The 27,490-nt window shown below is 53.5% G+C and overlaps 1 protein-coding gene and 1 non-coding gene across 2 annotated transcripts in view; one reads left to right on the top strand and one right to left on the bottom strand.

Annotated features, from left to right (window-relative positions):
• Nucleotides 1-27,490, top strand: part of PLEKHA6 (pleckstrin homology domain containing A6) — a 142,070-nt gene that overhangs the window by 57,407 nt on the left and 57,173 nt on the right.
• On the bottom strand, nucleotides 5,220-5,327 carry LOC130028481 (U6 spliceosomal RNA). Its single transcript, XR_008793206.1, has one exon. It is a non-coding gene; the product is annotated as a U6 spliceosomal RNA (small nuclear RNA).

Raw genomic sequence — 27,490 nt, 5'->3', positions numbered from 1 at the left:
ACCCGTCCCCCTCGCCGCTGCCACCCCAAATTAGCACAACTAGCATCTCTGAGGGAGAACTGCCAGTCGCTCTGCAGACGTGATGAGTCAGGTGGAGAGAAATAGGCTGGAAGCAGCTCCAGCGGGCTGCTGGGAGGAGGCTTCTTTGAGTGTGGGGAGTGGGTGTGGGGGTCGCTACTACAGCCAGGAACCAATTTGGTACACTGTGGACTGAGTCTCAGCTGGGCTCAGGGTTTCGCTCGCAAATGTATCAGTGCTGCTTCAGAGGGTCACTGAGCCTGTAGATGTTCTGTTGGTGTCTTGGATGAGTGGCTGGGCTTCAGGGGGATTGTGGCTCCGTGCCAGTCCCCAGCACTCTCCAGCATCTCTTCCTAAAGCTGGGCTTGTTGAGATGGGGGGTGGGGAGAAAGAGACATCTTTCCAAAAATAAGAGCCAGCCAAATATTTACTGAAAACAGGGCTATAAAAAGAAGGTGCCCTGCCCTGGGTAAATGTGTTTGCGATGCCCAAACAATACCGTGCTGCGCAGGGTCCCAAATGCCCCAGCTTTTTTTTTTTTCAGAGCCTGGAACAAGGCCCCTGTGAAGGCAACTGTATCAAGCTACAGGGCTGATGCAAGTATATGGCTGTATGCAAGCACCAGCTGATGCAAGTATACGGCTGTCTGCAAGCCTGGGGCTGATGCAAGTAGAGTTGTCTGCAAACACACAGCTGAATGTATGCACGGGGCTGTATGCAAGCTCGGGGCTGTAACAGGCATGAGGCTGTACATAAGGACATGACTATTTGCAAGCACGGACTGTGTACAAGCACAGGGCTACGTGCAAGCACAGGGCTGTATGCAGGCACAAGATTGTACACAAGCACGAGGCTGTTTGCAAGTGTGAGCTAAGGAGATGTCCCTCTGCCTGAATAGCAAGTGGGTAGTGGTGTCCTGGCTGTGGATGCTTTTCGCTGTGACTCTGGAGACAAACTCCAGGATAGCCGTGGTCTGGGTCTTCGCCTGTTTCTGATGGCAGTGAGGAAGTCACGGGAATCATTGCAAAAACGACTTTATGCATTTTCCTTGTAGGAAAGACTGAATTTCCCTAGCCCCCCCACCCACTTTTATTGTTGTTTTTGAGACACTGTTGGTGATGCTCAAGGCTGACTCCTGGCTCTGTGCTCAGGGGCAGGGTTTGCCACTGCTGCACTGCTGGCAGGGTTTGGGGGGGGGACCATATAGGATGCTGGGGGTCGAACCCAGGTCAGTCTGGTATAAGGCAAGTGCATTATCCACTGTACCTTCTCTCCAGCTCTAAGACTGAATTTGTTTAATCGGACAGACCTGACAGTGAATTTTGACTTCAGCACCGCCTCGCTGTGTATCTTTGGACACATCCGCTACTTCCTCAACCCACAGGTTCCCTGCAGAAGAAAATGGGCATTTTAAGAACCCACATTTCCACGGGTAGATTGTGAAGGGTGTTGCTGTAAGAAAAACTCCCTCTCTTTACAGCTTCCCTGTCGGGAGCAGAAGGGAGGACTCTGCCCCATTTTATTCAGTAAGCATTCTTTGAGGATTTTGGTGTTTCCAGTTGCCAAGAGTCAATGATTGGGGTCCTCAGAAATCCCTTGAGCATTGTGGAAGGAAGAAATATTTGAACGCTCATTATATTTGGCAGTTATCATTCATTTTTGATTATGTGCTCAGAAAGTCTTCATCTGTTTAATCTCCGGCACTGGAGACAGAGTAGGAGCTGAAAAGTGTTCTAATCTACCTCCTCCAACTGCGGCGAGCATCTCACTCACTGTGCGTGCATGCATTCACTGTATGCATGTATGTGCATTCACTGCGTGCGTGCGAGCCTGTGTGCTTCACTGTGTGTGCATACATCCACTGTATGTGCCTGCGTGTGTTCACTCTGCATGCGTGTGTGCTTCATTGTGTGTCTGTACATTCACTGTCTGTGTGTATGTGTGTTCACTGTGCTTGCGAGTGTGCATTCACTGCATGCATGTGTGTACTTACTGTTGTGTGCATGTGCATTTGCTGCGTGCGTGTGCACTCACTGTGCGTGCGTGCATTCATTGTGCTTGCGAGTGTGCATTCACTGCATGCGCGTGTGTATTCACTGTATGTGTGTATGTGCATTCGCCGTGTGCGTGTGCATTTACTGTGCATGCGTGCGTGCGTACATTCACTGTGTGTGCATTCACTGTGTGTGCGTGTGTGCGTGCATGCTTCACTGTGTGTGTGTGTGTGTGTGTGCGTGCATGCTTCACTGTGTGTGTATGGTGCTGTGCTTTGCGGGAGCCTGGTGGGCACATTCACCTTCCCCAGCCACTTGGAGAGAACTTTTCCTACAGAGGCTCCTTAATGCTGAGATCTGCCTAAATGGATAGGTGTTGATTCTGCGGTTGCCCAAATTTCCCACCTGAAGATCAGGGGCTTCCCTATACCTCTAGATTCTCATGCCTGAGACTGGAATAAGGAAAACTTCCCCCCGGAGCTTCCTGACTTACTTCTCTCAAGTACAGTCCCTCATTCCCCACCTCCCCTACAGCAACTGGGCACTGAGACTGACGAATGAGTTCATAATAGAGTTTCAATCATGCAGTGCCCCTCCAACACCGGTGTCAACCCTCTGCCAATGTGCTGGGTTCCCCACTACCCTCCATCTGCCTCCTTTAGCAGGATTTTTTTTCAGTAGGACCCAAACTCTGACTGAAGTTTGCATCCCCTACTTACAGAATCAATGGCTCTGTGGTTTAGATATTTACACATACCTCACCCCCAAACCACTGATGTGTCCGGCGCCCCTGACCCCTGCCCCTGCTACATCCATGCTCCTCCTTCTTATTCCTTCTCCATTTCTCTCCTTCCCTGGCCTTCTCGTTTCTGTAATCCAAGGCTAAGACTTTGCCTACCTCCATTCCCTTGTCATGTTATTCTTGACCTGGCCCCTTCCATCTGAACCCAGTTTCTTTTCAATCTTTTTGCCCACAACAGGCCTCGAGGAGTTCAAAGGCTATGTGCTCTGTGCTCCTGGCTTGCCACTGGTCTCAGAACCAGTTTATGTCTATCCCTGATCATCTCTAGTGGGATAAGAAATCAACAAGCAACTGTGTAGCATCTGCAAGGGGCAGAGCCCCGGATTAGTAGTGGAGGAAGAAGCAGGGATCAATAACCAATAATCAATAGTCCCAGCCTTGAGGAAGCTCAGTCTTTCTTTTGGAAATGTTTTCCACAAGGGATTGGTCAGTGGAAGTACAGGTTACACACAGGTGAAACCAGAGACGGTGCACGGGAGTGTGACGTGACTCAAAAGTGGCTGTGTGCTCTGGGGGCCTGGATCAGTGCAGAGTGGACACAGATTGCAGTGTGCGGAGACGAGGGGTGAGGGCAGGAGAGTCAGACTTGACCTGAGAGTCCTACTGAGCGGGACGGTTAATGTGGTGTTGAGAGAGAGAGAGTTGTTCACCTGGGAGCCTGTAAACAATGGACTGTCTTTTTTTTTACTTCTTTTTCCCAATTTTTATATATTTTATTTTCATAAAAGTAGTTCACGATAGTTTATTACAGATAATATTCAAACACCAATCCCACCACCGAGCACCTTCCCACCACAGTAAGAGGGAAGTGTGTGAAGGCTGTTGTATTTCGTTCTGGAGCCATTTAAGCCCGTATATAAGAGAATACAAGCCAGTATGTTAAAACCCAAACAAATGTGTGCTACTTTTGGTAAGTAACTGGGTTAGAGTATAAGAGATCTGTGTCACTCTCTTCCAGAAGCTTTAGTTTATGGTCTCTGAGTCTTGGTAGTTGATGAGATTACATGGTACTGGGGGCAGTTTGTGGGTGGGACTGCCAAGCTACCGGAAAACTGGGGAGCTAGGGAAGGAGGCCCAGTCTCTATCTGAGCGGGCATGGAAATCTCAGTCACGGATCCCATATACCTGGGTGAGGCTCGTCTGAGCATGTGGAGAGTAGCCTTAAGCATGGCGGCAGTTGGGTTCTGAAGGTTTTTGGCTGCCAGGGTGCTGCTTGGGGCAGGGAGGGAAACTCAACCCGCTCCCCGCCCCCCCTCCCCCCTCCGAGGTGCCCCTGTGAAGACAGCCTGGTGTGGGGTCAGGACATTCTGCCAATAATGGACTGTATTGAACACACAGAGGTCACAGTATTCATTGAAAAGCTTCCCTCCTACCCCATCTAGGGGCCCCCGGCCCCTCCCGGGCGCCGTCCCTGTTGGGGTGTTTGGGGTGTCCTTTCTGAGAGACACCAGAAGCTTTGACGAGTGGCCTGATCTGGACACTCCCTGATTCCGGAAGACCGCGGAGTGGCCTGATCTGGACACTCCCTGATTCTGGAAGACCGCAAGGCCAGGTGATATTCCAACCAAGAGTGGTTGAAAAGCCCTAGAGAAAGAATAATGCTGTGGGACACGCTGAAATGATATGCGCTGGGTTCCGTGCCCTGCAACAGCCGTGATGCTGTTTCTGCATCTGTGTTGGCTTTCACCTGCAACAACTTACCTTCAGTAAAGGCAGAGTGGAGTCACCGCAGTGGCTGATGTGCATAGGAAGCTGGAGCTGTTTCCTGTTTATCCTTAATAGAAAGTTTGCTAACCCCTGCTCTGGGCAAATGCAATTGTATATTATTACTAATGATTTCTTTCTGTTGTTTTTTTTGGGGGGCTGGAGCGATAGCACAGTGGGTAGGGCGTTAAGGAGTTACTCCTGGCTCTGTATTCAGGAATCACTCCTGATGGTACTCAAGGGACTATATGGAGTACCAGGAGTTGGATTCCTCCTCCCCTCTTGGTGAGCCCAGCAAGCTACCAAGAATATATTGCCTGCACGGCAAAGCCTGGAAAACTCCCCGTGACATATTCAATATGCCAAAAAACAGTAACAACAAGTCTCATAATTTGTTGTGAGACATTACGGTACCCACCCACTCGAGCAAATTGATAAACAACAGGAGGACAGTGCAGTGCAGTGCAGTGCAGTTGTTGTTTTCTTATCTTGGGAACTCTCACAGCACTTTACCCATATTGCATGGGTAAAGAATCTTAATTTGATTTTTTTTTGTGGGGTGGTGGGAGTAGGACAGTGACTCCCAAGCTCTAGTGAATTATCTTTTTTTTTTAAAAAATTTTTATTAGTGAAACATCATGAAGTACAGTTGTAGACTTACAAATTTTTGTGCTTGGGTTTCAATTATACAATGATCGAGTAAAAATACGGAACGCTTCACGAATTTTGTGTGTCATCCTTGCACAGGGGCCATGCTAATCTTCTCTGTATCGTTCCAATTTTAGTATATGTGCTGCTGAAGCGAGCACTAGTGAATTATCTTAAACCCCTGAGTTGCTCAAGCTTGTGAGACTGCCAGAGTCACCCCAGAGATGCTCAGGGACCCATGTTTTGCCCATGAACTGCTAGGATTATAATTCAGGTCGCAGAGCATCTCCCGGGTCCCCTAAATTTGATTTTGAAAAGAATCAACCTCTTCCCCTTCTCTCTGTGGTGGTGCTAGCACACTTGGTATGGAGCCAGGATTGCATTCCAGTGATGCTACCTACGGTGCCAGGGATCAGCTACCAGCCTCCCTCCTGGAAGCAGACACTCTGCCTCCCTGCAGTCCCAGCTCTTGATTTGAGGTTACACCTGCTGAGTTCAGGTGAAGACCAGGAACCCTTTGGGACATGCTCCATGGACATTGGAGCTCCTGGAACTGGAGCTTGGAAGTCAGAACTGGAGACACGAGAGGTGTCTGTTGGGGTTCCTCAGCGCAAATCTCGAACCTTCCCCCGTAGACCCCCGATTTCCTTAGAAAGAAATGGAGCAAGACATTCCGAGCTGTGTATCCTGAGTGCAAGGGCCAAAGAAATGGAGTTAGGCATTCTAGGCTGTGTGTCCCTAGACCCTGCCCCGAAGGCACTTGCGCACCCTCCCAATGGCACTGAGCTGGACTGCCTGCATGGGAAGGTGTGATGTGGTGTAGCGGGATCCTTGTGGGCCGGGGGAGGCCGTGAGAGGGATCAAAGCTGTGAGCTCAGTACAGAGTAAGCGATGAATATTGACAGTCAGCTTGACATACGGAAATAAATGGGAAAGTCAATCCTGAGGGAACGGTGATCACCAAAGACGATTGTGTTTGCTTCGTAGTCTGAGGATGCTCCTGGGAGGCCCATGATGCTCGGGGGGTGTCTACTGGTGTGGCTGCATGCTAAGTGCTCTCAGATCACAGTTACCTTCTGCTTTTGTGTGATTTTCATCTCGGAAGGAGGAAACGAGTCCAGAGAAGTAGATGGCTTTTTCTCACCATCAGCTGTCCAAGGGAGGATCTAAGTTGTGTTAAAACTGATTTGATTTAAAAATTTTTTAGTGAAGAGGGGCTGGAGAGATAGTATAGCAGGTAAGGTGCTGGGTTTGCACACAACCAACTTGGGTTCGACCCCTGGTATCCCATATAGTCCCTTGAGCACCGTCAGGAGTGATTCCTGAATACACAGCCAGGAGTAACTCCTTAACATTGTTGGAGTGGCCCAAAACCCAAATGAATTAGTGAAAACATTTATTAAAAGGAGAGAGAGAGAGAGAGAAGAGAGAGAGAGAGAGAGAGAGAGAGAGAGTGGATATAGGGTTAAGATTCATGCCTTGTATGTGGCCAACCCTGGTTTAATCCCTACCACCACATATGGTCCCTTGAGCACCACCAGGAGAAACCCCTGAGCCACGAGCCTCTGAGTATCTCCAGATGTGCCCACCCCAGACAAACAAAAACAAAAGAGAAGAAAGAAAGGGTGTGTGTTCCAGAGAGAATACAGGCTCCTTAGAGAAAGGAGAAAGCCCAATGGGTTGGAAGAACAGAACCACACACCCCAGCTGGGGGTGTTCAGGTGCCTCCCAGACTGAAGGAGCGGCTATTTCTTGGTTTGACACAGTCTTCAAAGTGCCCTGCCTGGGACCTGCAAAATTGTACCCACAGCAGGGCGCTTGCATGCAGCTGACCTGGGTTTAATCCCTGGCACCCCATATGGTTCCCCCATGCTTTCCAGGAGTGATTCCCGAGTGCAGAGCCAGGAATAAGGCCTGAGCATCTCCAGGTGTGACCCAACCCGACCCTCCCCCGACCAAGGGAGTGCCCTGCCTGGCATCTTCTTGCATAGTTGAGAGTGCTGCGTTGCTACCCTCTTACGTGAGCGCCTTCTGGTGCCAGGCCAGGCTGGGAATCACCCAGGCTTTGGCAAGCCTTTATTTGTCTACTTCCACACCCTCATCTGCTGTACGGGGCCCTTGTCTCCCAGTCTGCTGTTGGGGGCCCCTTGTCTCCCAGGTCCCTTCCTGTTCGTTCTCCCTTGACCTGGTTCTGTGATTCCGGGTGGAATATTGCGGGGGGGGGGGGGGGGCTCCACAGAGACCCAGATGCAGCAAGTTGGCAAAGGAGAGGAGAGAAGAGTGAGTCTAGGAGTTCCGTTGTTACCTGGAGGCTAATCAGTTATCTGCAATCCAAGCTGTAGGAAAATATGACTCCTTGATGCAGAGGGAGAGTTCGGAAATCTCCGCTCTGTGCTGGGAACGCACCCTCGGAGCGCTGCTGGTGGGCGGGGCGGGGCGAGGTGGCTGGGGCCCCCTCCGAGCTCCCTCCCGCCTGCCTGTGGGGAGCTGCGGCTGGAGGGCTGTCGGGTGTTCCTAAGGAGCGGGCGGGTGATGGCGAGCCCAGGGAAGCGAAGGCGGGTGGGTGGGGAAGCAAGCGGTTGCCCCCAGAGAGCCGGGGGCGTGAGCCTGTTTATATAGGACTGGGCCAACCTGCAGGCTCAGATTTCAGCCCCGGCTTTATCGGCTTCCTCCTGGCTCCCCGTTTGTGCTGGAGCCCGGGCGAGAGCTGACACCAGAGCCTTCCTGGAAGGCTGCTGGGACACCCGGCTGCTCTCCTCCTTCCTTCTCATGGGTCCTGCTCTGGGCTTCCTGGGCGACTTTCCCGGAGTCTTCCTCTGCTCCTTCCCAGTCCACCGTCTGCCGCTTCCGGGTGGGTCCTGACTACCAGCGTGGAAGGTAAAATAGAGGGGAGGGGTGTCTGGGGACCTGGGCTAGGGGGAACTGGGGTGATCCAGACTCTGTGCAGGGGTCCAGAGAGGAGCAATTCCAAGGAAGAGAGGTGGTGTGTGTGTGTGTGTGTGTGTGTGTGTGTGTGTGTGTGTGAGAGAGAGAGAGAGAGAGAGAGAGAGAGAGAGAGAGAGAGAGAGAGACTTGGGAACATACCTGCTTTATTTAGAGAGCAAATATAGTTTTATCTCCTCTTCCTTTTATTCCTCACAAATAAGGGTGGCCCGTGAATGTCCATCTTCCGTGGGGTCTCCCACCCCCAAGATTAGATCCCCAGAAGGAGGAAGGGCTCAGGTTTGTGCTGGTCTGGGCTGTGTGTCCCTAGCGCCTGCCCCGATGACACTTGGGCACCTTCCCAATGGCACTGAGCTGGACTGCCTGCACGGGGAGGTGTGATGTGGTGTAGCGGGATCCTCGTGGGCAGGACCCGGCCAGCTCCCGGGGGCTTGGCACGCCGCCTGAAAGCAGAAAGTTGGGTGGGGAGATTTTGGGGAGGTGGGTTAGGCTCTGGAATGTGGTTCTGTCTCCCCAGGCTTTGCGCGCGGTACTTTCTGGTGGCTGCGGGGAGCAGAGATCAGAGAACTGCCTGGTACAGGGCCGGTGGGTGGGCGGCTGGCGGAGCTGCCAAGACTGGTCGGTGCAGTCATGCCCAGTGGGGAGTGTGTGCCACAGGGCAGGGGCAGCAGGGATAGTGGGTGGGCCAGGCTGAATGGGGCTCGGTCAGAGGTTGGGGGTGGTTTTTGAAAAGCAACTGGGGGTGTTGAGATACGGAAGACGGGAGCAGTGGGGTGTGCTGGGGGCAGACCAGAGAGGGATGGAAAGGAATCAGGGAGGGCCCGGAGTCTTGATGCATTCCCAAGCGGCAGGCAGGGGACCTCCCCTCCCAGCAGGGAACCGCCCAGAATGGGGGCGGGCGGGTCTGAGCATAAAGAGGTGCTGAGAAGTGGTGTGTGCTGGACCCCAGGGCAGGAGGGGGCACGCACGCTGCTCTCTGATGGACGGTGTAATTAAGAGCTCGTATAGTTTGGCTATTTTTGAAACTCTGGGCATTTTAAAACATGACCTTTTATTGAGGGAGCCAGGAGCCAGGGATATGACTCAGAGGTGGAACACACACCTTGTATGCAAGGGGGCCCAGGGTCCCATCCTCTGCAATAATCCACATCCCCCTCAAAAAAAATTATTGACATCACCAGTTACTCCCAAGTAGAATTTCTAGTGTTTATACAGATGGCGCCGGAGCATAGTTTGGACCCACAGATAAGGACCCCTGACTGTCATCCAGCCTTGTGGATCTTTCCAGCCCCGAGGCATTGCTTCCACCGAGAAACTCTGCTTCTGGCTCGGTTCCACGGTTACCCAGCCCCGTGCTCCCCGGAGGACTCTGGGAGACTGTGAGCTTGCAGAAACAGATAAGCACCCCCTCTGCCTCCTGATCTCCCCGTCCGGCTGCAGCCCGCTCAGGAAGTCTGACTTCCTGAGCATCACTCCTCCAGAATAAGCACCCGGAGCCAAACACTGCTGGAACACGCGTGGTTAGTGAGCGCCGGGGCGGGGATCAGGTCCAGGGCCCACGTGCTGGCCCAGTGCCCTTCGGTGCGGTGCCCACTTGACACTCCACTCTGCCTACTCTCCCTACCCCCCTTCACCCCCCCCCCCCCACTCCGGTCTCCAGGAGAGCAGTGAGCACTGCCGTCATCTGCGGAAGGCTGAGTGGGACGCCGGGGCCTGGAGTGGCCTCAATCCCTCAGCTCCTAATTGTGCAGCCGCTTGGCACCCGGGTCTGTGTTGTTAAATCTCAGCCTTGATTGCTCTCTGCCCGCCCACCCGCCCGCCTTCATCTCACAGCTAATTCTTGTCTTGGTACCGATTACAATCGCCTTCCTCCCTTTCACCCGAGCTTATCTAAACAGACAAGGAGACTATAAAACCCAGGGGCTCAGAGAAGGCAGATACTGAACACTTGATCAAAAAGAATAATAATAATAAAATAAAAAATAACAACCTCCAGGGTCCCTGCTGTGTAATTGACGCCATACGCCCTACGTTTACGTAAGAAGCAAAGGGTTTGGGTTGGTCCCTCTCCCCTCAGCTCAGCTTTACTGGAAAGGTCCAAATCCTCCATATTTTTTAGGTCAAAACTAAAGGGGACGGGGAGAGGTCCTACTAGTCTGAAGTGAAAAGAGAAATTAAGGAAGATGTGCAAAACCATTTTTTTTTCTTTTTCGGTCACACCCAGCGATGCTCAGGGGTTGGTTATTCCTGGCTCTGCACTCAGGAATTACTCCTGGCGGTGCTCAGGGACCATATGGGATGCTGGGGATTGAACCCAGGTCGGCCGCGTGCAAGACAAACACCCTACCTGCTGTGCTACCACTCCGGCCCAACCATTTTTTTTTTTTAACAAGCAAAATGCATTCCATGTAAAGATCTCAGGGCGGACAGAAGCTATGCTCCAGCATTTATTCTGGGGTTATGGCTTTCTTGTTCTTTTCATGAGCCGATGGGAGTAGGTGGTAGTTGAGCTTTGAAAATGTCCTTATTTGGCAAAATAAAGAGTTGGCAACTTTATGTTGGTTCCTTCAGTTTCATTTTTTGCAATTCATCTGGTCCATGAAATCCAAGTTTTGCCTCTAGGCTGGGCCTTCTCCGGACGGATGAGAATCTCCCCGATAAAGACTCTTTGGGGGTAGGTCCCTGAAGGTTGTGCTGAGTTCCCTAATGGGCTCACTCCGAGCCTTGGTTTCCATCCCAGGGACCAGCCCTGGTTCACGGTTGGTTCTCACTACTCTACCCTTTGTCTGAGGCCTCTAAGCCCGAGGTCTGCCAGCTTCAGATCTGCAGTTCACATTCTGTCCTTATACAAGACCCAGAGGGGGTGTGGCCTAGCTTGTGGGAACAGCATGAGGAGTCTTTTGCATTGGGGTTTTGGTATCTAGCGTTAAACCTTTGGAAGCAACCCCTTTTTTCAGGACATGGTCAAGTGTCAAGGGCACTTAGGGATCTTCCTATCAGATTTTGAAATTCATGAGCTGCTAAGAACATCAGAGGCCAAAGGCCAGGGAGATGGCCCACGGGATTGAAGTACATGCTTTTTATGCTGGAGGCCCAGAGTCAATTCTTAGAGCCATATGGTTTCCCCTAGCACTGCTGGGAGTGGCCCCCAAACAAACAACACACCCCCACCCAATCCGAAAGGGATATCAAGGGAGCATCGCTAAAGCTGGAGACTCCTGGAGCGTGTCTGTCTTTGCGGGAGCCGGGCATGGTAGAGCAACAAGAACGTGGGAATCCCAGAGGCTCTTGTGGCTGGCCTGAGTCCTGTGGTCACTGTGCACCGGTGTGAAAGAAGACACTGGGGAGGATGTCGGTTTGGGGGCATCTGGAAACAGACTCGGTGCTTCCTGAGACTTGTCCTGGGAGCCCCCTGACACACCGCCACCACACCACTTTCTAAAAAGAGACTCGGAAGCTATTGTGTGAGAAGACAATTCTCTGATATTCCACCTCGTTTTCTTGCTTTGTAGAAAGAGCCTTCCTAGGGAAGTGGTGGGGGTCAGAGCTGGGTTGTTGACTGGGAGGGGGTGAGGGGCCGAGCGATAGCACAGGGGGGCGGGCATTTGCCTGGCACGTTGCCGACCTGGGTTCGATCCCCGGCATCCCATATGTTTCCTCCGAGTTCTGCCTGAGCACTTCCAGGTGTAGCCCCCAAACCAAAACCTAAAGCTAAGTGTGAGGGAGCGGATAGCAGGCATCCAGGCTTTTCCGGGCAGAGGGCAGGGCTGGCAACTTCCTGGTAAAGGAAGCAGCAGAGCCTAAATCTCGTAATGAAAACCAAGCTTCGGACAAGCTTCTCCAAATGACAGGAGAGGGGAGGGATCAGGGTTGCGTCACAGGCCTGAGAGCAGTGCTGCGGGGTGGGGAATGGGCCAGCTCACTTTGCAGGCGAGGGGCTTACGCTCCATCCTCGGCACCGTATGGTCCCCTGAGCACCACCAGGAGTCACCCCTGAGCACTGAGTCAGGAGTAGCCTCTGAGCACTGGAGGCCCAGACCCCCCTTCCCCCAAACTGCTACGGAAGATCTGAAAACTGTGGCAGTGAGACCCTGTGCCTGCTCCCCCAGCCCCGCCCAGGCAGTATCACTAGGTGACAGGTGGTGTCACCTTAGCTCATTCACAGGTGCCTTGCCAGGAGGCTGGGGAGGGGGGGGGGGGACAGGGACTCGGGGATCAGGCCTGCTTCTGCCGTGTTCCACCTGGGTGCAGAGGGTTCAACCATTCCGCTTGGCTAGGCACCAGCCGCTGTATGGCTGGACCCTCCCGGGGTCCCCTCCTTGTCGGGGTGAGGCATCGTGATTCCAGGTTGGGCGTGGACCCCGCAGTCATCATCTGGGGCTCGAGTTCTTTGCCTGTCAAAGGACTGAGTTGAACTCGGTCGCTGCCCTCACCTGGGCCCACCTCCACCCTCCTCCAGATCTCCATTTGCCAGGCAGGAGATCTGCCCCGACGGCTCTGAGCGGGATCTGCCAGCTCCTTCTGAGGGCCAGGCTGTGCACCAGCTGCCATGCGTGTGCATGTGTACACGGCGGCGGTGGGGGGGGGGGGCGGGGGTTGTCGGTGGGTGGAGTGGGAAAAGGGTTCGAGGGGGCTGGGAAAGGGGCTTCCTCCTCAGATAGCAGATCCCACTGGGAGCCTGGCAGGTCCCTGACAGGCCTCACTAGTTGCCTCTGAGTGCCCTGAAAGGAGGACATGGCCTCTGGCGGGGGGAGGGGGGGGGAGGGGGGGAGACTGCGTGTCCATTTAAATAGTCTCTGGGGGTCATTAGTCTCTGGAGAAACACGTCTGACCTATTCCGCCGCACCTCTCCCCCTCAACTCCCCTTCCATTCCCCCCCACCCCCCAACTGGTCTCCTCCCATCCCTGGTTGCCCCCAAGGCTCAACGATGGAGTCCCCTGGGAAGGCCCAAGGGAATAGGGGCCAGAGGGATCAACCAGAGTGGGGCAGAAGAAAGGGGGGGGGAGGGGGCAGGGCTGCAGCCCAGCGGGAGGCATGTTTGGAATCCTCACACGTGTCTCTACCTGAAGGCAGCCCCAGCCACAGTGCGCGGCCTCTGCCTGCTCCTCCGGGCAGAAACGGCCCGTTCTTCAGGGCTGATGGGCTGATTTCTGGGTCCTCTTGCGTTTCCCGCGCCAAGGTGCTTCCCGGGGCACAGGCTCCAGGCTGCAGGAGCCCAGGTGTGCTGGGGCCACCCGGCCAGTGAGGAGCCGTGCTCGGGAGAGCCCTGGTGGGCTTCCTGCAGCCTTGGTCCCACTCCCATGCTTGGTACCTTCATCCCGGGCCCATGGATTGTCAGAGCCACATAACGGTGCCCACACGAGTGTTCTAGAAACCCTCCGGCAGGGTCTGGGCAAGTCCTTCTCAAGAGAGGCACCCACAGTGGATCCATACTCTGGGGGCCGGAGAGATGGCCCAGTGGATAGGGCATATGCAGGTTCAATCTCCTGTACCACAGGTGGCTCTCTGAGTTCCTCCAGGAGTGATCCTGAGCACAGAACTGAGAGGAAGCCCTAAGCACTTAGGGTATGACATCTTCCCCACCCACCCCTATCCCCCCCACCCCCACCAAAAAAAATAAAGAATAAAGAGTTTCATGCCCCTCGGACTAAGGGTGGAGGCTGCCCTTTTTAGTTTGTTTGTTTTGGCCACACCCAGCCATGCTCAGAGTTTACCCCTGGCTCTGAGCTCAGGGATCACCCCTGCAGGGTCCCCTGCAGGGCACCGGGGACCGCATGGGATGCTGCAGATGAACCCAGCGTGCAGTCCCTCCGGCCCACTCCGGCCTTTATGACCAGTCAAATCAGGAAGAAGACGTCTCAATTTCAGATCCACCTGGTGTCGGGGTGCTGAGGCCTGGCGGTTCTGTGCTGCCTCAGGGGACCAGCATTTCTCTTTACTCGTGAGGAAGCCAGACTCAGAGAGGGTCAGTCGGTTGCCTCCTGTGCTCCCAGACCCAGGCCAGTGGCTGCCGCCCCTCTCTAGAGGCTGGGGGAAGCGCTTTCTGCTCCTCTGACGCGGCTCCATCTGAGGCCCCTGAGAGGGCTTCGAGAGTGGACTTCAGTCGAGAGTGGACTTCAGTCGACTTTGAGGCTTTGCAGAAAAGAATCCAGCTGGATTGCGTGAGGGTGCGAGAGCCAAGAACAAATGGGGTCACGCTGGGTTTAACGAGAGAAGCGTCTTCTGCAGGGGACCCGCTTCCTGCCCCACCCAGCGGAGACGGCCTAGTGTGAGGCCGGTCCTGAGTGCAGGAGGGTCTGGGAGGCTCAGGGACCCCACAGCGATGAGTGATGGGCAGCTTGGAAGGGGGAGAATCCAGTCGGGAGTCTCGCTGGCCTCCATCAGTGATGGAGAAGAGGTCAGAGGACGTGCTAATCCAATCTGCGGGATGCTCCAGGGGCTGTTATCACTTGGCTGGGAAGACCAACGGGCACTGGTCTGTTGTCTGGGCATCTGCAACCTCTCCGCCCCTTCCTGAAGTGCGGTCAGCTGTTGTTTCCGGGTCCTCTCTGGGTTGGGCGAGCTTTGACACCCTCCTCTCCCAACATGCGGGGGTTCTGCGCAGTGCCAGGGCCAGTGCGTCCTGTGCTGGGTCCTGCCACCCATTGGGGAGGGTGGTCAGTGAGTTGCCATAGGAACCAGGAACATCTGCTCCAGCCAACTAGCGAACAGATGGGGAGAGACTACTCTTAAAGGGGCCATTAGCTCGTGGGATTGGTGACAGGGAGGTCGTTTTTAGGCTCGGATCAGTGTCCTTGGCCTGAGAGATCTTAAGCAAAGAGATCAAAGCATCTTAGATGTCTTAAGCAAAGGACTCGTATTTGTTTTGCAAAGTGCAGGAGAAAGAACACGGGTGTTTTTGTTTTTTCTCTCCTCCAAACAGTGCCTAATGTCTGTTGTCTTGGGCACGTCTCGAACCTGTGTCAGCCTGTGGGGTGCTGAGTTCCAGCTCAGAATTCCCAAGCCTGGCGCCCCGCACTGCTCATCTCCCACCTTGCTTAGGGACTCGGTTCGCCTGGGCAGTCCCCTGCTCTTGCAAAGCTCCCTCCTAAGCAGCTGAGGAGCTTTTCTCCATGGGGGGAGTGCTCATTGCTTCTTTTTTCCCCCTTTGGACCACACCCAGTGATGCTCAGGGCTTACCCCTGGCTCTGTGCTCAGGAGTCACTCCTGGGGGTGCTCAGGGGACCATATGGGGTGCCAGGAATCAAACCCGGGTTGGCTGTGTGCAAAGCAAATCCCTCACCCGATGTACTGTGACTCCGGCCCTGAGGTGCTTATTTCTGACCCTTGCCGTCTTCCTTGTCCTGCTGACCAGTCTGCCTTCTGGACCTGTCATTGTCTCATAACTCACCCCTCCCTCTGTCCTCTTCCTCCTTCCTCCCCCTTTCCTTTGCCTGCTCTTCCGCATCCCAACCTTCCGTGCAGAGTCCGGATCAGAAGCTGGGTCCCGCCATGGCGCCTGCCCCCACTTCTTGGCATTCATGGGGACACGCCAGTGCAGGAATTCAAATCCGCTTAAACCCCGGAGGGGGTTTTATTAGAAGGGTCAGAGAAATGGCTGGACCACAGGAGCACGCGAGGACCGGAAATCAAGGCCACAAGTATGGCCAGAGTTCCAGCTGCGGTTTGCTCCCGTCTGCCCTCTGGCTTCCGCCTGCTCTCCTGGCTGGGGCACCTCCCTCAGAGCCTGCGGGCCAGGCTGCAGGGTGGAGAGCACCGGCCTCCCCCTGCCCCTCTGGATGCCAAAGGAGAAGCTCTGATCTCTTTTCTCTCCGTCCAGTTCCCATCCTGGGGAAGGCTTTGAGCTCTGCTGGGGTCAAGAGTGCCATTAGGGGGCTGGAGCGAGAGCACAGCAGGTAGGGCATTTGCCTTGCACGCGGCCGACCTGGGTTCGATTCCCAGCATCCCATATGGTCCCCCGAGCATCACCAGGAGTAATTCCTGAATGCAGAGCTAGGAGTAACCCCTGTGCATCACTGGGTGTCTCACACACACACACACACACACACACACACACACACACACACACGAGCTCCATTAGGTTTTAGGAACTGTGGGTTTGTGACTGTGACTGTGGATTTGGGGCATGTTGAGGGGTAGTGGGGAGTTTCTAGAAATGGTCAATGTTTTCCATCACATCCCCTCTCAGGCCTCCAAGACCGGAGGCGCCTGGCTGGGAGTGTTTCTCTGCTCCTGACTTCTCTGTGTCAGCTCTCCAGCCTGAACCAGTGCCAGGGGCCAGGCCAGGCCAGGCCATGCAGCGGGCAAGTTCAGTGGCTGTGAGAGAGCTTGGCGGCAGTGGCCGCAGGAGCCCTGAGCATCAGGGGAGGGCATCATGGCCTTTCCCCTTGATGGGCAAGCCCGAAGGCGCTCTGGCCGGCCTCTCCTCTGCCGTCGAGTGAAGCCCTGGGAGAGACTGGCGAGGGATCAGACCCGAGGGAGGCCGCCTGCCTCTGGGCCAGCATCTTAGCCTGGGCATACGGGATTTGGAACTCTGGCTGGCTGCCGCCTGTTATTTGGTGGAACCCCAGAGCCGAGAGCACTTGCTGGGCGGCTTCCTCTCTGAAGGCTGCCCTAGCTCCACCTCCAAAGGCGGCGGGGTGAGGGGGTGAGAGGCCCAGGAGGTGGGGACAGCCGACGGCCCTCTTAGCCCTGCTCTGAGAGCTGGCTGGGTTGAGGGGAGCGGGGGTCTGCTCTCGTCTCACTCCACGGGAGCCTGCGGGGTGGGGGTGTCTGGGGGAAGGCGGCCCTCCCAGGCCCAGGAGCCAGGCTATTTCTGTAACACAGAGCACATCTGCAGCCAGCCGCAGAGAAGGTCAAATTCTGGGCGCGGGGCTGGAATGCAAGGGGCCGGGCTGGGGTGAGCGGTGGGGGCTGCGGTTTCGCCCTTTCTGGCAGCTTTGAGGGTCCCTGCCAGAAAGGTCCCTTGTGGGGGGCTCCCTGCAGCAGGGTATGTGTGTGTATGTAGGGGGAGGGTTCCTGGTCCTGCTGGAGGCCGGGCCGCTGTGCTCTGCAGCTCCCGTGCTCCGGGTGTATGCCAGCCTGCAGAGGAATTTTCTGCCAAGGCACCGGGGCTCTCTGCTATTGGGGAGAAATCAGAGCTGGCGAGATGACTTGGAGGGCTACAGTACAGGCCTTGGAGGCATGAAGCCCTGAGTTGGAGCCTCTGCACCTCATGAACCCCCACTGAGCACTGCCAGGGCGGCCTGAGTCTCCCCCCAGCTCCCTCGTACTAAGTGTCTCTGGAGCTGGTCCCCAGGCTTCAAAGCCTCCCAAAGGAACCAGCGATGCTCCGTGGGGGGAGAGAACAGTGCTGGTCAGTAACAGAGACTCGGACCCAGGCATGGGGGTGGGGGGGGGCAGTGGGGCAGGGGCCAGTGTCAGGAGGGAGCTGGGTTTGAGGGGACACGACCCTGAGATACATGACTTAACCCAGGTCCCTGACTCACCCTTACCCCTTTCAGGCCCTCTGGTCCTGGCTGGAGTCTTGCTTTTCTCGGCCTTTGGGCCACATCCTGCAATACTCAGGACTTACTTCTGGCTCTGTGCTCAGGAGTCACTCCTGGTGGGCATGGAAAACCATTTAGGGTGCCAGGGATCAATCCCAGGTTTGCCACATGCAAGGCAAGTGCCCTACCCGATTCTTTAAATAATGAGCCCCCCCCCCCCCCACATACACACACATTATATGAGTGTTAGGCCCCCTATATATATCTGGATCTGTCCCTGTACCTCTGCGGATGTCCCCTCCCATCCTTCACAGATGTCCTCTTGATACACCCTTGTCCCTGCTGACTGCCTATGACCCCCTCATCCTCACACATGTTGGTATTTAGGTATTTATTTTGCTTGGGGGCCACCCCAGACTCAAGGCTTGTTCTGAGAACACCAAGTTCAGGACTTGTTCCTGGCTCTGCATTCAAAGATCGCCCCTGGCAGGGCTCAGAGGACCATGAGGTGGGGGCAACTGTAGACAGGGATTGGACTGACTGGAAACTGTTCTTCTGCAGCTGTCTTGCTCAGCGAAGGACCCTCTCGCTCAGTCTGATGCTGCTTGACATTGTCCCTGAGGGCCTGTGTCCTCCTGCTGGGGCACCCTCTCGCCTTGCCCCCAGCTGCCACCTGGGTCTCCTCCTCCAGCCTTCTCAGCCCTTGACTCCGCCCCCAGAACCACCTTCCCTTGGACCCAAGAACTCCGCTTCCCAGTCTGTTCAGAGGTGCTAGAAAGATCCCTCCTACCCATCAGAGGGATCTTAGCAGCAGCCTCGGAGCTGCTAAGACCTGGGGCACGCCCCCCCCATCCCACCTCCTCATTGATCTGAGGAGGATGATGACTTACCAGCTTGACAAGTGGCTCTTGGGAAGTCCAGGTGCCCCCTTGATGGATTACTCCTTCAGGATGCATTTATTAAGCATCTGTCTTTATGTGTCCAAGTGCTGAGGGTTTCCACCTCAAAGTCAAGCTGTGGTTTGTCTGGGAGATGGCGGGTCCCGGAGGGCGGCACAGACAGACACGGGGCTCGTGGCACGGACTGAACGTTTGCCAATGGCCAGGACCCTCTTCAATCCTCTCCTGGCCTTATAACCCCGTTAATCCTGGGGCTCCCATGCTTCCCCTAGGGAGGAAGGGAACACAGGGAGGTGAAGTCACTCCCCCTAGCCCACCCCACCTCTGCCGCCCTAGGGTGGGCTGCGGAGCTCAGAGGGGAGCTGGGGAGTCTGACTCCCAGCCAGCAATCCCCAGGCCAGTGCGGCTTCAGCTCAGTAAAAATAAACCAGAGGATTAGCATGCGGGATGAGGCAGGGCAAGAGAATTCCAAGTTGCACAACGAACGTGCAGTGGGAAGAGAGGTCCGGGGTTGGGCCCTGGGCCCTGAGCCCAGCTCTGTGCTTCCGCAGGGTGATGATGCCCTGGGTCACTTACCTGACCTCAGGTTCCTCTGCCCTTAGAGCCCGGTGCTCCGCAGCAAGGCCTCTCTGGGGAGGGGAGGAATATCGGGACGTGCTCTGGCGGGGGTGGGGGGGTGGGGATCATGCCTTTGCTTTGCTGTGCCAGTTGGCAGGCTTTCCGCAGAGGGGGGAGGAGGTGTGACTGGGGAGTTTAACATGAGTTCTTGTTTCAGGAGGAAAATGTCTCAACAAGTCCTCCAATTCCTGGTCTTCTAAGGGCCCGACGTCCGGCAGCCGCGTGCCTTCCCGTTACCTCTGGGGACTGCCTGGAGTTGAAGGCAGGGCGGGCCACCAGGAAGCAGGGGCTTTGTTCAGGCAGCTGTCACCTTCCCCTCCCATTACTTCATCTTTTTTTTCCCCCTTTTCCTTTTCAAAACAAGAATATTGTCTTGCACAACCCCAGTCCAACTAATGACTCCAGAAAACAGTGTTGTTCCGAGATATCACCTACCACACAGTGCCCACATCCGTGGCGCTGACGCGTTCATGATGACGAGGAAGCTCAACCCAGGACCAGGCTAGAAGCTGGTTCCGGTTCCCTGTGGTCCTTGTGCTGAGGCTGCTGAAGGTGCCTCTTCCTCTTGGCCCTTGGGGTGCCTGGCCCGTCACTCCCCTCTCTCCTCTGCAGGGTGGACTAGAGAGAGGTGTTGGAGCTACTCACCATAGGTGCAAACTTTTACATTCAATATGTAAAAACATCTGGTCAGAAATTTCATGAGGGGCAAGGTGTCAGCATTTGGAACTGACTGTGTTGCTCCAAGCAAGGTTGGCTCCTCAGAATAGGTCAACCTCAGGGGCTGGAGCAATAGCACAGCATGCAGGGCGTTTGCCTTGCTTGCGGCCGACCCAAGTTCGGTCCTCAGTATCCCATAAGGCCCCCCGAGCACTGCCAGGAGTGATTCCTGAGTGCATGAACCAAGAGTAACTCCTGTGCATCGCCGGGTGTGACCCAAAAAAAAAAAAAAACAACAACAAAAAAGAATAGGTCAACCTGGACTAGGCCTGGACTCCCCTGAGCTCCCAGCTGCCCCCACGCCCATCCCAGTTTCCTGCCCTGGGAGTCCAGTTTTCTCCTCTTTTCTCATTAAATGTGGCATCTTATTGGATCCTTGGGGCCCCTCATCTCTCCCAGTTTCCTGTCTCCCCGTGCTTCGGTCCTTAGCAGAGCCTGCTGAGCCCATTTTCACCCATCCTGGGAAGCCCTTCTGGTTCTCTCCCTGGCCACTGGCTGCTGTCTGGAGAACATCACTCTGAGTGGGGTGAGCCCTGCAATGCTGGACCCAGGTCGGGGGTCATGCAGGCCCCACTGTCCAGGGGAACTGAGGTCCCCACCTCCCCGGCTGTGATCCACAGCCCAGGGGCAGAGTCCCTTTCAGCAGCTAGGCTGGACCTAGGAAGAATCAAGTAAGATCACAGGTGAGCAATGTGTGAGACAGGAAGGGTTTGATATTTCCCCTTCTTGTCATGAAGCAAACAATCCTTTCTTCTTCTAGATCCCATGTTCAGGTCTATCAATATCACTGTCACTGTCACTGTCATCCTGTTGTTCGTCGATTTACTTGAGCAGGTGCCAGTAACGCCTCATTTGTCCCAGCCCTGAGATTTTAGGAGCCTCTCCTTACTCATCTTTCCCAACGCTGCCATATTGGAGGCTCTTTCAGGGTCAGGGGAATGAGACCTGTTATTGTCACTGTTTTTGGCATAACGAATATGCCAGGCTTGCCAGGCTCTGCTGTGTGGGATATCACTCTCATTATTTTATTTTATTGGTTTTGGGGTCACATTCAGCGGTGCTCAGGGTTTACTCCCAGATCTGTGCTCAGGGATCACTCCTGTTGGGCTAGGGAGGACTATCAGATTGAATCAGGGTTGCCATGTGCAAGGCAAGTGCCTTAACCCCCGTACTATCCCTCCAGCCCTATTAAATTCATGGCCACGCTGGAATTGGCCAGTGCCCATCCCTAGACTTGCCCTTCTCCTTGCCCTGTGTCGTGCTGTAGTTGACTCAGTACAGTGCTCAGGAGGTTGCACTACCACACACACTTGCTTCCTGTGGCTCAGAGTGGCGGCCCCATGGTAAGTGCTTCCAGGTTGTATGAGGCAGGTGCTGGGTGTCAAGGCCTCATGACTGCAAGGTGGTCACTCAACCACTTGGCCCTACATTCCTACTTTTTTTGGGGGGGGCATGTATTTTGGGCCATACCCAGTGATGTTACTGTGTTTGGAATATCGAATACTTCACGGGGAGCTTGCCAGGCTCTGCCGTGCGGGCGAGATACTTTCGGCAGCTTGCCGGGCTCTCCGAGAGGGGTGGAGGAATCGAACTCGGGTCGGCCATGTTGGCTGCGTGCAAGGCAAATGCCCTACCGCCCAGTGATGCTCAGGGATTACTCCTGGCTCTGCACTCAGGAATTGCTCCTGGCAGTGGCACCATATTGGGATGCCGGGGATTGAACCTGGGTCAGTTTCGTGCAAGGCAAACGCTCTACCCACTGCACTTCCGCTCTGCCCACCCAGTCCTGCTTTTAACCAGCATTAGAGTCAAGCAGGTCTCTGGGAGAATGTAGAATTGGTGCCTCTCCTCCCCAGCCCTGCAATCCCACATTCCCGAGGAAAGCATGAGGGGAGGGAAAAACCCGGAGTAGTTTTTTTTAATGTCTCAATGGAATGCTTTGCTCTTGCATAGCTTTTGGGGGTGTAATTGATTTACAACAAACAGCATGTATTTGAAGTACATTTTCGTGTGTTTTATGGTCCTAGAATCATAATTAAAAGACGCCACATATATCCATCACTCCCATTTTTCTCTCCTGCCACTTTGAAATCCCTCCATCCATCCTACCCCCAGGTGACCTCTGGTCTAAGATAAATCAGTTCGCATTTCTTAGAATTTTATCTAAGGGGAGGATATGGTATACATTTTTATTTGGCCGTAGGTCTGACACACAGTGTGATGGTTTTGAGATTCACCATGTTGTTTTGTATAGTAGTAATCCATCTCTTTTTATGGCGATGTTGTATTTCATTGCACGGGTATAGTTTTGTGCTGATGTGGATGCTGGCAGTTATGAGCAAATGCAGTGAGCTCCTGGGGACACTGTACAAGCCTTGGTGCGGGCACGTTCTTTCATTTGGGGAAGTAGGTGGGTAATTCCCCAGGCATCACTGGGTCATATGGTAATGGTATATTAAAGTTTTCAAGAAACCGCTAAACTTCTCCACACCGGATGTACCATTTACATTTTCACCAACAGAGTGTGACTTCTGGTTTTTCTACATTTTTGGTCACTGGCTGAGTTAATCTTTCCAGCTTAGAGATTTCAGTGGGTGTGTGCTGTGGACTTAACTTGCATTTCAGCATCTTTTTATGTGCTTTATTTGTTGTGGCATATTGTCTTTGGTGAAGTACTATTTAAATCTTTTGCCCTGGGCCAGAGAGATAGTTCGAAGGTGAAGATGCTGGCCTATGACTATAGCCTTAACCTTGGTCTGAATCTCAGCACCACCAGGCATATCACAGAATATCACAGGACATGTCCCCCAAGCCCCTGAAAAAAGAAATTAGAGGTGCCCCTCCTTTTCTCTTCCTTTGGCTTGTGGACACTCAGTGCATACTCCTGGCTCTGTACTCAGAGTCCTGGCAGGGCTGAGGAGACCATATGTGGTGCCACGGATTGAACCCAGGTTGACTGTGTGCATTCAGGGCAAGTGCTTTATCCCACCCCTTTTACTAAGGCTGTGTTGCTTTTCATTTTTAATATTAAACAAAAATATTTTATTTAATATTAAACCAAAATATTTATATATTCTATGTAAAAGTCCTTTGTTTTATGTTTTTTGTTTGTTTGCTTTTTTTTTTTTTCCTTTTTGGGTCATACCCAGCAATGCTCAGGGTTTGCTCCTGGCTTTGTACTCAGGAATTACTCCTGGCGGTGCTCGGGGGACCATACGGGATGTGGGATGAATCTGGGTCAGCCACATGCAAGGTTAACGCCCTACCTGCTATACTATCGCTCCGGCCCCCTTTGTTTTATGTTTTGCAAAATATTTTCTCAGTTTATCTTTTAAATTTGTTTTTGTTTGGGGGCCACGCCTGGTAGTGGTCAGGGCTGAACTCCTGGTGGTTCTCAGCGGACCATGTAGTGCCGGGGGATCGAACCTGGATCAGTTGTGCACAAGGCAAGCCCTATCACAAATCACAATCACAAATCATCCTGTTATTCGTCGATTGCCTCGAGCAGGCCCCAGTAACGTCTCCTTCATCCTAGCCCTGAGATTATATTCAAGGCTCTTTAGGAGAATGAGACCCATCAAGGCAAGCCCTAAACTCTTTTATCACTCTGGCATACCTTTTTTTTTTTGTATTTTGTTTTCTTTTGTTTGGGAGCCACACCCAGCATTGCTCAGCGCTCACTCGAACAGGCTTGAGGGATTATATGGGGTGCCAGGGATCAAACCTGGGTGTGCTGTGCGTATGGCAAGCACCCTGCCCACTGGACTATCTCTCTGGACCCCCTTTCACTTTTGTTAACAGCATCTTTTTGAGAGGCAAAGTGTTTATTTTAATGAAGTTCAGTGTCCTGATATTTTCTTTATAGTTTGCATATTTTGTGTTATTTTTCAGAAATCTTTGCCAAACCCAAAGTCACTAAGATTTTTCCTGTGTTGTCTTCTAGAAATCTTGCCGTCTTAGCTCCTAAATTTAGGTCTTTGTTCATCTGGAGTTAATTTTTTTTTAAATGATGGTTGCCTGATTTTTATTCTGGTTTTGTTTGTTTTGGATATGTGAAGCTCTACTTTTTTCCAAGTACTGTTTGCTGAAAAGCTGTTTCCTCCCTTTATATCTTTATGAAAAGCCAGCTGACCTGCTAGTCATTGTAGCTCTACCACAGAGTTACAACTCTGACCCTCTAAGTGATGTTCTAAATTGGGTTTGGGAGGCAAAACACTTGTCTCACATGTAGCTGCGCTGGCCTCAACCCTGGTTCAAATCTCACCACTTACGGTTTCCTGAACACCTCCAGAGGTGACTCCTGAGCACAGAGCCAGGAATAGCCCCCCGAGCTCTGTCAGCTGTGACCCCAGCCAAATAAATAAATAAATAAATAAATAAACAAGTTGTTCATTGCTTGATACAGGGTTTCATGAGTGACCCTGTCTAATACATTTATCTCTCCTTGTCTCATTATGTTGATATCACATTACCTTGAGGACTGTAGCTTTATAACAAGTTTTGACATCAGTTACCTAAGTCTTCCAACTTTATTTTTCTCTCCTCTCCTCTCCTCTCCTCTCCTCTCCCCTCCCCTCCCCTCCCCTCCCCTCCCCTCCCCTCCTCTCCTCTCCTCTCTCCTCCCCTCCCCTCCCCTCCCCTCCCCTCCCCTCTCCTCTCCTCTCCCCTTCCCTTCCCTTCCCTTCTCTTCTTCCTCCCCCTCTCTCTCTCCTCTCTCTCTCTCTTTCTCTCTCCCTCCCTCTTCTCTTTCTCATCCCTCCCCCTCCTCTCTCTCTGTCTCTCTGTCTCTCTGTCTGTCTCTCTCTCCCCCCCCCCCCCTTATGTTTTGTAATACAGATACTGAGAGGACATCATGTTTGGTCCTTTACCCATTTTCAGCACACATCTCCCATTCAAAGCGATCCCTTCCGACCATCATTGTCATTCTGCCCCTTCTCTCTCCCAACTGCCCTCTTCCCCAGCCCTTAATGCAGACTTCCAACCTTGGACCAGTCCTCCTGGCCCTTGTTTCTACTGTCCTTGGGTGTTCCTCAGGTATTAGTCTCCGACTATGTATGAAGCTCTGAAATTTTAAAGTGTGTGTTTGTTAGTAGCACTGAGAGATCTTGCTCATTTTTCTAGATTGGTAGACACAGTCCCTCTCCTCTCCTTTAAAAACTCAATTTGGGGCACACATCATTCAGGTATTGTCCACACACATCCCAGCTCAGGGCATATGGTTTCTCTTAGCCACCTGAAAAGATGTGGGAGGAGGGGATCTAAGAGGCCCCAAAGGCAGTGCTCGGAGTGAGTCTGGATTTCTTGAGGATGATGGGAGAAGGTAGGTATGCAGCGTGGCCCCTTTAAGAGACCAGACCTGCAAGCCTACAGGCCACTGGAAGGCTGTAGGGAGATAAGATAAGGCCCCCTGGCTGGTTTTAGTAGGGTCTTGAGCCACAGTGGCTGAAAGACTGATAGACAAACAGGAACCAGAGCGATAAGCGAAGGTGCCAGCTACTAGACCCAGGCTGGCAAGAGGTGTGGCAGTCAGATCACCCTGAAGAAGAAGGGAGAATTAACTTGGTAACAGAAAGAGGGCGCATATATTCTGTATGTTCTGGTGCATTTATGAATCGGGTTGGAAGTCCTCCTGGACCGTACTGAAAGCCTTGTGTGTTGGACACGGTCAATGAATATGTTTCCTGAGTTCTTTATATCCTGCAAATTTTTTAAAAACGTATTTTTTGATCATACCCAGCTGTGCTCGGGGCTTATTCTTGGCTCTGCTCTCAGGGATCACTCCTAGCAGTGCACAGGGGACCATTTTGGATCCGGGGGGCGGGGGTGGGGGGGGATAGAACCCAGGTCAGATGTGCAAGGCAAACGCCCTTCCCACAGTACAGTTGCTCAGGCCCCTATGTTCGGTAAATATTATGCTCCAGTGAGATGCTGTGACATACAGAGTGTGCAGACTACCTGCTTTCTCCCTCAAACTAGAAAACTGGCGAGACTTATCCTGAAAAGCCTGGACCTTCTCATTTGCACATATCTGCATAAATTTGCATGCACCCTACACAGGATACTTTCCTGCTGGATTTAGAGTCCACCAAATCAGTTGTCTATTTTTAAAACGGATAAAGACTCTGTACTCCTTCCTGCCTACCTTTCATCTGCGTCCTCAAATAGGCAAAGATGATTTCTGTAACTATTTCTGTTTGTTTTGTTTGCGGAAGCACACCCTGCAATGTCCCAGGGTCATCCCTGGCTCTGTGGTCAGGAATCACTTCCGGTGGTGCTCAGGGGACCATATGGGGTGCCGGGGATCAAACCCAAGTCAGCCACATGCAAGGCAAGTCCCTTCCCGATGTATTATTGCTCCAGCCCTTATTTCTGTAACTTAGAAATACAAAAAAAAAAAAGTTCCACCTGTGGACAGTTTGCTCGGATCCAAGCAGCTGGGTCCCCGTTTCCCTGCTTTGCCTCTGGCAGTGCCTCCCTTCATTCTCCTAACTTCTGAGTAAGGCAGAGAGTCTGGAAGGCCCAGAAACCCTGGACCCCCATGGCTCCTGAGCCCGCCCTAGGGAACCCTCAGAGATGCTGAAGAGCCCCTTCCCTCTGTGCTGGTCCTGGAACCCAGGGATGCTGCTACTAGCCACTACCTTTGTCTGTTCTCCCTCCTCCAGGAATAAATAAAAACCTCCCCTCCCCCAGATCCCAGCTCCTCCATTGGCCCGCGGGCAAATATTTCATAATGTGGGCTCATCCAATTGGGCGCCGTGCCAGGGCCCAGTGCCCTCTGGTTGTGTGTGAGCTCCAATCAGGCGGGGCGGCCTGGGTGGGACTTGGGGCTGCACATGGGAGGCGGCGGCAGTGCTCAGGTGGGCGGCTTCAAGGGCCAGTGGTGGCTGGGAGGCAGGGAGCGGGCTGTCCAGCGCTGACGGGGTTAAGGCCAGCCGGCATGTGTGTGTGGCTGTTAATGATTGCTACCCACCAGGGACTGGTGAGTATTAAAGGAAAGCCTTGCCCGGCTCTGAGTGTGAAGAGAGTCAGAGCCGGAGGCTGCAGAAGGACGGGCACACGAGAGCCAGTGCGTGAGTGGTTAACAGATAACAGTGGTTATCTGTCCGTCTGTCTGTCTGTCTGTCTGGGTATCTGGGGGACAGGCCAGGGAAACCAGATAGACCCATTCCATCTGCGAAAGCAAGTTTTTATTCCTCTCAAATGCAAATTCTCAGCTGGAGGCCAGATTTCTGTTATTATTTCTCTTTATTGAAGGGAGATCTTGTGGGGGTGTTGGAGGCGCAGGTGGAGGGGGGTTGGCAGGACGGGGCACAGAGATACGGACCATTGTGTGTCCTGCTGCCGAGACAATGGTTGTATGTGGACACCCTGCGCACCAGGCTGGAGCCGGCGCTGCCTGCTCTCGGCTATTGTCTCCAGAGAGGGGCTACTGGCTCCCAGCTCCCGGCTCAGCTCCCCAGCCCAGCGGAGCAGATGCAGTGAGGAGACCGAGCGGGGCGGTCGCTTCCCTTCCCTGTCCGTATGTCAGGTGTGGGCAGGTGGGGGGGCCGCGAGTCGGTGCAAGAGTTACGGGCGGGCCAACTCATAACTCCTCCTGGCAAACATGTCATTTGGGAAGAAGCAGAACCAGTCTTCCGGGTTCACCTTTCTGTGGTCCC

The sequence above is a fragment of the Sorex fumeus genome, unplaced genomic scaffold (genome assembly GCF_029834395.1).
Source record: "Sorex fumeus unplaced genomic scaffold, SorFum_2.1 ptg000039l, whole genome shotgun sequence".
In the NCBI taxonomy this organism is placed as follows: domain Eukaryota; kingdom Metazoa; phylum Chordata; class Mammalia; order Eulipotyphla; family Soricidae; genus Sorex; species Sorex fumeus.
The sequence above is the reverse complement of the archived record's forward strand: the minus strand, read 5'-3'. Positions and strand labels throughout refer to the sequence as shown.